At 39.9% G+C, this 13239-nt stretch overlaps 1 protein-coding gene and 1 pseudogene across 2 annotated transcripts in view; one reads left to right on the forward strand and one right to left on the reverse strand.

Moving 5' to 3' along the window:
• Positions 1–13239, forward strand: part of AUTS2 (activator of transcription and developmental regulator AUTS2) — a 1210906-nt gene that overhangs the window by 120342 nt on the left and 1077325 nt on the right. The gene's annotated exons all lie outside the window — the stretch shown is intronic.
• Positions 37–742, reverse strand: LOC138075520 (small ribosomal subunit protein eS6-like; annotated as a pseudogene).

Below are 13239 nucleotides of genomic sequence, written 5' to 3' on the forward strand. Positions count from 1 at the left end.
TTTGTTACTTTTAGAACATCTCATTTTTGACTGGACTCAGAAGTGGAAACTCTCAGAGAGCCTCTGACTCTTGGCAGTCTGTTCATGGCATTTTTCTTTGGCCTCTTTCATTCTCTTGGCCAAAAATTTAGCATATTCTGCAGCTTCTTCTTTATTTTTCTCAGTATGCTGTTTCTTCAGAGCAATATGCTGATGTTTGTGTTGCAGAGCACATGGAGTCACAAGATGCTGAATCTTGGGGGCTTTGGTCCTAGGTTTCTTACCTTCTTGGTTTAGGGGCTTTCTCACAACATACTGGCAGACATCATCTTTAGAGAGACTGATAAGTTTGCAGATTCTGCTAGCTCTTTTGGGCCCCGGGCGACGAGGCACAGTAGTATTAGTGAGTCCAGGAATATCCTTTTCCTCTTTTTTCACATTGACCAAATTGAGAACACTCAAATTGGCATCTGTACAGATTTGTGCTTTCTCTCTCCAGTCTTCCTTGGTCTGTAACAGAAATGCCCCTTTCTCAGTAGCAGAAGACTTGGCCATGGGTCAAGACACCCTGCTTCACAGGGAAGCCCTGTTTGTCGTTCCCACCGCTGATTCGGACCACGTAACCCTTTCATTCTTCACCCACAGCACCAGCAGCAACTTCTGTGACCATACTCTTCTCATAAAAGGTATGAAGTGTTCATTCACCGTCTACTTCAATGAGTTTTTGGCAGCCACTGGCCGGGAAAGAGATGTTCAGCTTCATTCTGAAGCGGCAAACTGCCTCTCAGATACAGTGAAAAAAGAACTGAAGTGTTTTTAAACTTTGATATTCCAAAGAGAAGAATTGTTAGGTTCGGTTTGAGAGTTCCCAGTAATACCCAAGTAGACCTTTACCACAGACTTAAAATACACTCATGTGGAGTTTTTTGGTTGTTTCTGTTTTTTCCTCTGTCCCAGCTGACTTTAGGGGAAAGGTGGTATGGTATGGTTATTAATTTATGTGTTAAATCAATAGACATATACCAAACACTATCTGTATACCAGATTTTACCACCACTAAAATAAAGCTGGTCCCCTCTGCTCTCATGGAGTCCACCTGAGTAAGGTACAAAAGTTTGAAAAGTAAGCATAATTATCTCGCAAATAGAGAAAGAAGAGTGTGATAGGCATGTTGTTATTTCCAGCAGATCGCCTACCGCATAGCCTTCATATGCTAGAAGTGCTCATTAAGTACTTGGCGAGGATAGAAGAGGGGGCACTTGCAGCTTGGAGAGAGATCAGAGAAACCTTCACGAAGGAGGCGACATGACCATGATATTTCAGACAGGAAAGAGTATCCATGTAGATGGGTAGGATTGACATTCCAGGGAGAGACTAGCCTGAGGAGGTACCTGCCTCCTTTTCAGGTCCTGAAAGTAACTAGGTACAGAGTTGCTGGAGGCCTGGGTTTATCTTAAGGGTAGCGGCAAATGAAAGGCAGAGTGCAGGCTCTTTGAGGACTGTCTGAGAAGATTTGAGAAGGTGTGTTATGGGAGTTGTGTGTTGGAAATAGTTGCTAGTTCTCCCAGATTTCAGTGTTTCCTGAAGTAGATATACACTGTAATGTGGAAGTACCACGATCAGATCAGTTAATCAGTATCCCACTGCCATACATGTATGTGCAAAATTTGGGCAGCAGGGTATAGTATGTAGGGTGTTATATGAAAATACGGGATACACACACACAGTGTTAGTTTGCACAAGAAATCATTGTGATGCTGGTTGATGGAGAGCACAAATGAGGAAAGGGGTTAGGGAGAGATGTTGGGATCGCCCCGCCCCCTCTACCTCCCACTCCCTGCAGGGGTCCTCAGTTTATCAATAACTACAAGTTATAATCACCCGGGGGTCATAAACTTCTTTGGTACAGTTTGCATGTAGTAAAATGCACAAAACTAAAGTGTGCAAACCAGTGAATTTTGACAAATAGTCATGTGCCAGCCCGAGAACACAGTCATCACCTGAAACATTCCTTGGTCCTCACCTCTAGTCAGTCTTTTCTCATTCCTGCCACTGTTCTGATTCCTGTCATGACAGCTGCTCTTGATCTTCAAAAAAATGAAATCATATAGTATGTACTTTTGTGCGCTTGGCTTCTTTTGTTAATATTTCTGAGGTTGTTCTATGTTGTTGTATGACTCAGTTCTTCTTTTATTGCCAAGTAGTCTTCTGTTGGGTTAGATATGCAACTATTTGTTTAACTGTTTCTTTTTTGGTGGGCATTTGAGTTGTTTCTTTGGACCATTGTTAATAAAGCACTATTGTATAAGGGTTGTTGTTGTATTGTAAACATAGGTGCTAGATTCCTAGTTTGCATAGATTGAGTCATAAGGTATGTACTTGTATTTAACTTTGTAAGAAATTGCCACAGTTTTCCAAAGTGGTTGTACAGGTTAAACTCCCACCAGTATTGCACAAGAGTTCTTGTTAATCCATATCTTCAAAAATATTTTGTGTTGCTAGTCTTTTTAATTGTAGCCATTGTAGTGGGGATAAAATGGTGATCTCATTATGTTTGAATTTGCATTTTCCTAATGACTAAGTGGTATTGAACACTGTCTTCTGTGCGGTGTTTGTTCAAATCTTCTGACCATTTAAAGTTGGACTGTCTTTTTATTATTGATTTATAGGAGCTCTTTATGTATTTTGGTACAAGTCTCACGTCAGATATATGTAATATGAATACATCTTCTGGTCTGTGGCTTTAGGCATCATTAGGCAATTTCCTAGTGGTGTCTTTATGAGGAGGAATTTTAAATTTTGATTGTTTAGTCTATCTTATTTTCCCCTTGTATGTTTGAGTCTTGTGTGTCATCTCTAAGAAATCTTTACTTAATCTAGGTTATGTTTTCTTCTTTGCATTTACATGCATTTATATTTTGGTTTATGTTTTATCTCTGATTTTTGTGTGTGATGTGAGTTAGGAGTTGAGATTCATTTCTTCCCCCTTACATCATTTATCCAGTTGTTCGAGCATTATTCTTTGAAATCACTTTTCCTTTACCAATGAATATCCTTGGTGCCTTTGTTGAAAATCAGTTGTCTTTTTAAGTCTGTTCCTGCTTATGTCTATTTCTAGACTCTCTATTCTGCTCCATTGACATATTGTCTTTCTCCCAATACCCTTGTCTTATTGTGCTTTTATACTCTAGTAAGTATTGAAATGAAGTAGTGTGAATCCTCCTACTTTGTTCTTTTTCAAGATTGTTTTGACTATTCTAGCTTCTTTGCTTTTCATATAAAATTTTAGAATAAAAAGCACGTGGGGTGCTTTATAAAAAATCTCTGTGATACTCAAGCCATATTCCATTCCAATTAAATCAGAATCTTTTGGAGGTTGAATCCAAGTATTTGTCAAAACTCACCAAGTTATTCCAGATGCAGCAAAGATTGAGTACTAATGTGCTAATGGGATTTTAATATGGTACCCTAAAAAAGAAATTTGGTAGTAGATTACTGGAGTGGAATGCCTGTGTAGGAGTTCAGGTGGACCCCCTAAATGGAAGAGATTGTCAGTGCTTATGGAGAGAGGGAGACTTGAATAGACACGATGGAAAGGTAGTGAGAAACGGCATGTTTTCTCTCCTGGGGGACATGTGGTGTCCTTGCTGAAGTGCTGTGTTGTCACTCAGGATCTCCTCACCCTTAGCCTAAAAACCAGAGGCTCCAAAGCTAAGGAATGCTTTGGTTGCTAAAGCAGGTAAAACACATTATTCTATAGAGCAGCTTTCTCCTTGATTAGGGAAATGTTTGTGAAATCTGCATAATAATGAACTGGGTAGGCACCTTCTGAAATAATTGTGTGTGTAGTTTTTTTTTTTTTTTTTTTTTGCTTTTTTGGAAGGTTTTATGTCTTTTTAAATTTTAATGTTTTATCAAAGCACTGATTCATCTGTTCTTACCATAAGTAGGTAGTTTTGTCAGAAGTTCTGCCTCCCTAAAAGGCTTTAAAGAAAAAAGGGACAAAAAGTTGCAGTCAAATAATGCTGTTCTTTGGGAACATATAAGCTATGTGTGCTGGTAGGTGTTTGCTTGTGGCTTTTTTTTTTTTTTTTTTAAATAAATACATTTTCCTTCTTGAAGAGAGTTTGAAGCTAGTCAGCTGAGTCCCTCTTTCTGAAATACACGTTCCCTAAACAGCTGTAGAGAATTAATTTTAGTCATCGCTGGCAGAGCTTTAATCTCAACTTTCTGCTCAGTGTTACGGAAAATCTTCTCTAGAAAATAGCCAGTATCTACCTGCTACGGGATGTTAAGAAATTCAGATGAACATTTGATTTTTGAGTGTTTTCCTAGTAGAAACAGCATGAAAAATCCTTTGGTGAGCTGGATTTTACAGCGCACACAAAAAGCAAGTATTGATGATATATTTGTATTTGTGTGTGTGACGTGTTAGTTGTACTGTTTTCTTATTTCTAAATAGATTTCAAATATGCCATGTCCAACTCCAAACCTCAATTCTCTGTGAGGGGTGAGATATCTTAGGCAAGAAAGAACTTTGGTGTTAGCAAACTTATAACTCCTTTGTGAATACACACACACACATACATATGCACAAACATATTCTCTTCAAGGCAGGGAGGCAGGTGGGCAGAGGGTGGGAGTAGAGCTGCTTTACTTTCTCTATTTGCCATTATATTTAACAATACATATTTCTTTTATTAATAATTTTATAAGAGGGAGAAAGGTTCACCGACTCCTGTTTAAGAAACCTTCCTCTGCCCTGCTTATTTACTTACTTGGCTGTGCTGGGTCTTTGTTGCTGCGCTCAGGCTCTCCCCAGTCGCAGCAAGCAGGGTCTGCTTTCTCCTTGCATGTGAAGGCCTCTCACTGTGGTGGCCTCTCCTGTAGCGCAGCATGGGCTCTAGGGCCAGTGGGCTTCAATTATGCTGGTGCATGGTCTTAGTGGCAGCAGTGTGGGATCTTTCAGACCAGGCATCAAACCTGTGTCGCTTGTATTGCAAAGTAGGTTCTGAACTACTGGACCACCAGGGGAGCCCTTTTTTTTTCTTTTTAAATACCTTTATTTCTAGGATTTGTCTGTAAAGCAGACATCAGTTTTACAGTGGTAGAATCCTAACAAATAATTTTCTCTTTTGTTTAACATTTGAAAAGTAATTTCCTATGTTGCCGTATTACCATCTTAAATAATAATTTCATAACTGCATAATAGTATATCAGATTGTGCCATTATGTTCTTCTAATGCTGGACATTTAAAATTTTGTTCTCTTGTATCACAAAGAGCTTATTTTTACTATGTAAAATTCTCTTCCTTAATTTCTTTGATAGATTCTCTGTTGTAGAATAACAAGAGGGTGGCTTTTTATTTTAAGAGTTTTTTTTCAGTGTCTACTATCTTTATTGGAGAAGGAAATGGCAACCCACTCCAGTATACTTGCCTAGAGACTCCCCATGGAGAGAGGAACCTGGCGGGTTACAGTCCATGGGATGCAAAGAGTTGTACAGGAGTGAGTGACTAACCACAGCACTCTCTTTATGCTGCTAAGTCGCTTCAGTTGCATCCAACTCTGTGCGACCCCAGAGATGGCAGCCCACCAGGCTCCCCTGTCCCTGGGATTCTCCATACAAGAACACTGGAGTGGGTTGCCTTTTCCTTCTCCAATGCATGAAAGTGAAAAGTGAAAGAGAAGTTGCTCAATCATGTCCGACTCTTTGCGACCCCATGGACTGTAGCCCACCAGGCTCCTCCATCCATGGGATCTGCCAGGCAAGAGTATTGGAGTGGGTTTCCATTGCCTTTTCCGACTCTCTTTATAGTGTATATTATTTTTACACTGTAGCCTATCATCAGCAATATAAAGTATACTTGCCTTAAAATTGTAATTATTTAAATTTTTAGAGATAAAAAGGTATTAAATTTGTTTGATAACTGTATCTCTATAAAGCTATGCTTGCCCTTTATTTTGTGTACTAATTGAACTCCATCTATGTTTGCCTTTTACTGGTTTTTGGATCGAAATTTTTTCTTAACTGATGTGAACTTTTTATGTTTTACATATGTGTGTATGTGTATATATTTACACACACATATATATTAACCCTTTGCAATATTTGTCATGAATACTTTACCTGGCTTGTAACTTTTTATTCTAGTTTTTCATTATAGAAAAAGGAATTCATGAGGTTGAAGTTTTGTTTTCTTTTTTTGGCTACTTCTATTACCCTAGGATGAACAAAGTCATCCTTTCAAAGATCTAACACCAGTTTTGTTTTTTACCAGCTAATATTTCTTATGGTTTAATTAAAAGCATTTTATGGATCCATTTGAGTTCTGTTGGTTTATGTACCCTCTTTTCACCTGCAGTACAGTGAGGACAGTTGGGTTAAACCAGGAGCTTGTGTTATTCACGAGCCTTGGGAGAGGAATACAAACAGTCAGAATTCCTGTCTCAGCTTCTGGTAATGTCTACAAGTCTGTGTTTACTCATCTATAAAGCTGGGATGAGAATAACAAATGTACAGAGAATTTCCTTTTAATGCACTTAAGCCTTCTCTTAAGCACTGTTAAGAGTCTCAGCCAGAAGTGTTTAAAATACCAAGTAGCTGTAACCTTTGATTGAATGTGTGTACCATCATTTCTTGGATTTTTCTCAGTAGTTAAGAGATCACATGGGATCTTTGGAGTTTTTTGAAGCTAACCCCTGCCCTTATTATTTGTGGATATTAGGGACTTGGGTATAGAAAAACCTGCAAGTTGAGGATGTCCATCAAAAATATATAGTATGTGCCCCAGATCTGAGTACTTAGTGAGGACTTTGGGGATGCTATAACAGAAATGACTTGGGGAAATAGAAACACTAGAGGCAGTACATATAAGCAGCCTGAAAACCTGGGCTTTGACAGAAAGACTTGTTTAACTTAGCTGTACCACTTGACTTTGGATAAGTAGTTTTAACCTCTCTAACCTCAGTTTCCTCAGTTATAAAATGGACAGAATTTTGGTGAGCCATTTAATTAAGAAAATGTCTGTGAGATGCTCAACAGGGTGCTTGACCCACAGCAAATGCCGAGTAATTGTAGCTGGTTTCACTACCTTTGGGCTTCCCTGGTGGCGCAGAGGTTAAAGCGTCTGCCTGCAGTGTGGGAGACCTGGGTTCAATCCTTGGGTCGGGAAGATCCCCTGGAGAAGGAAATGGCAATCCACTCCAGTATTCTTGCCTGGAGAATCCCATGGACGGAGGAGTTTGGTGGGCTACAGTCCACATGTTGCAAAGAGTCGGACATGACTGAGCGACTTCACTTTCACTACCTTTATCAACCTAACCTTTATGTAACATTTACCACCTCTGGAGCCCTTTCATGTGGTGGTTTTCATTTGTGAATCTGGGTGCGTTATATAGAATGGATTTTTAAATGTTCCATGGAGTTTTTACTTGTCACCCTAAGGTCGCTTCCTTTTAGGTCCCTATACAGCTGTGTACACTTAGTTGGCCTTTGTGATGTATCTTTATGCCAGCGTCATCTTATCCAAATTTAACTCTAAACCCTGTGTGAGTACAAAGGTATCTTACTTAGCTGGGTTGTCCTTGTACACAACACTGTGACACAGGGTCCAGACCCTTCAATATTAGAGCTTTAGCTCTACAGTTTATTATTTAAGTGACTTTAGGCAAGTCAGTCTCTGGCTTGCCAAGGCCACCCTTTCCTTATCTGTAAAATAGGAAACAGATTCTTTGTGAGGATTACTTTAAGTGATGTGCTAAGACATGCTTTGCATAACAAATGGCAGTTTTCCCCCCATACCTCATTGTGCCTAGCTCAATAGTGTTGATGCTTAGAAAGTATATGTTCTTTGGGGTTGGAGAGAGATGTGGAGGCAGTGGACACAATTCTTAACTTCAGTATTAAAAGTTATGACCAACCTAGATAACATATTCAAAAGCAGAGACATTACTTTGCCAACAAAGGTCCGTCTAGTCAAGGCTATGGTTTTTCCAGTGGTCATGTATGGATGTGAGAGTTGGACTGTGAAGAAAGCTGAGTGCCGAAGAATTGATGCTTTTGAACTGTGTTGTTGGAGAAGACTCTTGAGAGTCCCTTGGGCTGCAAGGAGATCCAACCAGTCCATTCTGAAGGAGATCAGCCCTGGGATTTCTTTGGAGGGAATGATGCTGAAGCTGAAACTCCAGTACTTTGGCCACCTCATGCGAAGAGTTGACTCATTGGAAAAGACTCTGATGCTGGGAGGGATTGGGGGCAGGAGGAGAAGGGGACGACCGAGGATGAGATGGCTGGACGACATCACTGACTCGATGGACGTGAGTCTGAGTGAACTCCAGGAGTTGGTGATGGACAGGGAGGCCTGGTGTGCTGCAATTCATGGGGTCGCAAAGAGCTGGACACAACTGAGTGACTGGACTGAACTGAAGATGTGTTCATTGAAAAAATGAAAATTGTTCTTTGGGGGCAAGTTGTCATGCAGGGTGCTATGGCAGGCTCATTAAGACCCTGATACCTTGCCTAAAGTGTTTGTTTCTTGCTGTTGTGAAGGTGGAGCATAGTTTCACATAGGTTCTCAGAGCAGGTTCAGTGATTGAACCCTACCTCAAGGAAATAAACTTGATCTATAATAAGTAAATATGGCTTTTGGAGTGTGATCTCTGTGGTCAGTCTGGAGGGGTGCATATATGGAGGCTCAATAAACACTGGGATGCTGGCTCTGTGGAAGACTCTGACTGAATCAGTCTCGTTTCCCTTAGAATTTCTTTTCGTGGTCGACCACAGGTGTATTTCTTTGTGTCCTGTGTGTTCTCAGTTTATATACGTATATATTTCCAGTTTGATTTTTAGAAATGATGTTGAGGTTTTGCTTGTGGTCAAATGTAGGAGATGCAGGTTTGATCTGGGTTGGGAATATCCCCTGGAGAAGAAAATGGCAACCCACTCCAGTATTCTTACCATTAAAATCCCATGGACAGAGTAGGTTCCATTGGGGTTTGCAAAAGAGTCAGACATAACTGAGGGACTGAGTGATTTCAATAGACAAGGCCCAAACATTAGGTTTCCATTTCTCTCTTGAACAGAAAGTAGTCATGTTATAGAGAAAAAAAAAAGCAAAGATATTTAATAAAAAAATTTCTTTGTTCATTTTTGAAAATGCTACTTTCATTCATCCCCTAAGAGACAACTGATGATATTCTGACAGTATCATTGAATAGTCCAAGAAAGTATGATGCTTCAATATAAATTTATTTTTCTTGGTACAGTTTTTGTTCTTAATATTTGTGCCTAAAGGAAGAGGATGTTGTTTCTCATGGGGCAGAGAAGTCCTAGTGTATAGAGAAAGGTGAGAGTGCTATTTCCTTGAATATAGATTGGGCTTTAGTTTCCATTTAAGGATGTCTCTGGGAAGAAAAAAGGCAGTTCTACTTAGCAGCTTGGGTTTTGCTAATTATGGAGGGCCGGATATGTTTTCATCTAGTCTGTTCTGCCTGGTCCTCTTTATACTTTTCAGATGTGGGGAGTTGGCTTTGGTTCAGGTGAGGTGCCCACAGGTGATGTGTTAGTTCCCTCCCAAGATGGTAGAGATGACAGGCTTTCAGATAATAGCTGTTGGGGACTAGGGCATAGGAGTCCTCGGCATTCCCATCAGTGTCGTCACTGGGTGGCAAATTTGATAACAGAACAGAGAGGAAAACTGTTTTTGTAAAGCTGTGATGTAGTCCCTGTGTGATTAACTCTTTGTGGCCTTTTAAGTACAGAAGAAGTTTGCATTAGGAACTTTAAACGTAAGAGTCTTTGATTTTATGAAGTCTATAAAAGTGATGACCAGTTGTCAATATTTTGACCGTATTGCCCAGGTGTCCCCTCAGCCCAGTTGGTAAAGATGTTTGAATGTGGTGACCCTAGTGGAACCTTCTCTGAGAAGGGAGTAGTCAAGGCTGTAGCCTGATACCATTTAAAAAAATATTTGGGTAGCAGAAGAGAGCACCCCATTGGGATGTTTTTAAAAAGTTTTAAAAAATTAAAACAATATCCATGACTTTGCTACATTGTGTAAACAGCAGTGTTAAGGATGAGCCTCACAGGTAAACTACCATTAGCATCGCCAGAGTGGGTGTATTGTCCTTTTCTTGCCCCAGTCAGCAAAGTGTTCCTAGACTTTGGTACCAGGGAGTTTCTCAACATTCACTGTTGTTAAAACACAGTTCCTGTGGTTTGTTTATCTTCTCTGGGGTTCCTTAGCAGCAAATCCCAAACCACTCACTTTTTTTTCCAGTAGTATTAATGTTCTAACGGGCTATACATTATATTAAAGTAAGGATAGTTCTCCACGGGAAAGCTGTTTTTTTAAATGAGACTTATTCAACCTCTTTAGCTGGTGTTTCATTACTACCAAGGATTTATAATGCAATAGCTCTGAGGCGAAGCTGGTAAGAATGCCAGCTTCGCTAATATTTAGAGTCATAAAATTCTGGATATTGGACAAGCTCTTAATTACTCTGAATCCGTCTTTGTCTTAATAAAAGTTGGATTGTACCCACTAAAACAAGATGGCTGTGTTTGCATTAATCTCCAAATGTAGGTTAATACCTTTTTAAAAGCTGTCTCTTAGACAAGAGACTTGAAAATTAATTCCCCATTTTCAGCTTAAAATGAAGAGCTCTTCCACGTGTGGAGTTTGAAGGGCTGCCATTTTTCTGATGTAGATCAGGTGCCAATAATAACTCTGTTCCTCTCCATTTTTTTTAAAGGTCTTAGGTCAGGGGAAAAAGTCTCTTCTGGTGCTGGTGCTGAGGACTTTTTTTTTTTTCAATCTGCTTCAAAGTAATTAGATAGAGTCCTGTTTTCTCCATAGAGTTTGAATCACTGGGGATGAGGGACATAAGGAAGGTATAGATAGTGGGAATCCTGTTAAACGCCATGGCTGGAGAAATCTGGGCTTTATGTATACCATTGTGACCAAGCTAGATATTTTAAGTTTTTTGTTGTTGTTGTTCTGGAATGTCTGGGAGGTTTCATTGTAATGGTAGTTTCTTAACTGACTTCTTCAAGTGCAATACAGAAAATTCTTTTCCTTTTCTTTTTTTTAAAGTCTCCAGAGTATCTACTTCTGTGAAACTACTTAGTATCACTAATTCCAGGACACATTTCTGTGCTACAGATGGTCAGTGAGATTATAAGGGCTTTGAGAAGATTTTTATATAAATTGAGATCTTCTCAGTTGAGAGTCTCTGTCTGAGACACTGATTTTTCTTCTCTGCTTCCAAATGCAGGAGTCTCCAGTGTATTCTATTAACCAGATTTTACTTTGATTATCAGTGGGGCTTGGGGCAGAGGGAACTAGTGACAGGTTTAAGGAGAAGTAGAAACTGATGTACTGTAATCAAATGAGAGGGAACAAGTCATAAAAAAAAAATCTCCTCTTATTAAATGTGCAGGTGTTGAGAGTATTGTTTTTCTGCATTTCAGTCTTTTCATTTATAGACATTTTAGTCATAAAATATTTATGTAATAAATAACCGTATGCAGGTTATATTAACCGTGCAGACTCCCAGGCATTTTCCCCTGGAAATTCTGATTCAGCAGGTCTGGGATAGGATCCGGAAATCTGATTCTTACGACCAAGCACATTTGCTATTCGGACAACTCCGTTTTATCCTCCCAAAGCTCCAGGTTTTCATGGATAATTTGTAGAATACACTTTTCTTTTGTCAAAGCTTTCACCTAGTATGATTTTGTGAGGGGTCAAATAAGTAGAGCATTCTGCAAAAACTTTTTATGTAGGATAGTATCACTGCCCAAACAGACTCTTCATTATATATTGGGTTGGCCAAAAAGAATGAACTTTTTTGCCAATCCGGTAACTTTTATATCAGTAATAATGGTAAAGGAATAAGGAGGCATCTGAATGAGCAGATACCACAAATCTGTCATTGTAAATGGTGGAACTGGGATATCAGGCCTGAGAAGAAGAGGAGGTAACCCAGGTGCTCTCTTCAAACTCTTGGAGAGTTACCGTATAAAGGAGGGCTTGCACTTCTGGCGGTTCCACCAGAGCAAACCTGGGACTAACAAGTGGATGGTAAACAGAAGAAATAAGTCTAATAGAGGAGACCAGTGGACCTACAGCCTTCATGACATACTGCTTTGACTTCAGATTATTTGTAGCCTGTGGAACTATTATTTTTTGATTTCAGATTTTCAAAGAAATCTGACTTAGGCAGCCGGGTAATAAGAGAAGGAGAATGGAAGCGCTCAAGTGGAAGCAGGCTGAGAGGCATAGGCAGCTTAAGCCTCTCTTCTCCCTGAAGCTAGTGGGACCCTTGGAGCTGCCTGCGCTGCAGTGAGTTCTCTTCAGTGAAGGGGGCTGTGCAGGTGTCCCCCTCTCTGCTCCAGCAGGGTGTTGGTGAGCTCTGAGAGGTTCGCTGCTATGGATAGTAGCATAGGTGTGACTCAGTGGGTGGGGCTTAGTGAAGTGTTGGTTTAATGAAAGCACTGGAGGAAATCTGGATCTCGCTTTCAGGACTACTGAATGAGAAGATTGCTAAAATCCTTTCTGACGCAGAAAGTCTATAGTGTCTTCCTTGAAGAGTAAATCTCAGATCTCAGCATGAATGACTGGAGGATATAAACTCTGCGAGGGCACAGACTTTGTTTCTTTGGTGCTACATTTCCAGCACTTAAAACAACACCTGTCATTCATGGGTACTCAGTGAATATTGAATACATGAATATGTTGAAGAAGGTGAAATTTATCTAAGAGGATACATTGTGAACCTTCCCCCTCTCCCTTATAGTCCTGGAGATTTCTCATTTAACCGCCTGTCTATCTGATTATCCATGCCATCCACCCTCACTCCATGGCTCTCATCTCCTCCTTCCCAAAACATGTTTGGCAAAGGAGAATAAGGAGATCAAAGAGATTGTGGTAAACCAAAGTCCCATCAGGAAGAGAGTGAAATACCCCAGGCACGCGAAGTGGGAAGCCTGTTGGCTGATGATTTGAGTTGGGTATTTCCTATGATTTTTCAGTTGTGGTATGTTCCTGTTTAAGGAGAGAAGTGAGAATTTTTTGTAGGTTTATGGCCTAGATAGTCAGGATATTTTGTGGAGCCTCTGAAGTGTTACCACTTCATCTTTATCCTTGCCCGCTATTATGCATGAAATGCATTTGAATTATTTTAGAGAAGATGTAAATTCTCGTATTATCCAGTGTCAGCTTAAAGCTGATTAGCATTGGCACAGAAGTTAAAGCG

The sequence above is a fragment of the Capricornis sumatraensis genome, chromosome 3, assembly GCF_032405125.1.
Source record: "Capricornis sumatraensis isolate serow.1 chromosome 3, serow.2, whole genome shotgun sequence".
Taxonomy (NCBI): Eukaryota; Metazoa; Chordata; class Mammalia; order Artiodactyla; family Bovidae; genus Capricornis; species Capricornis sumatraensis.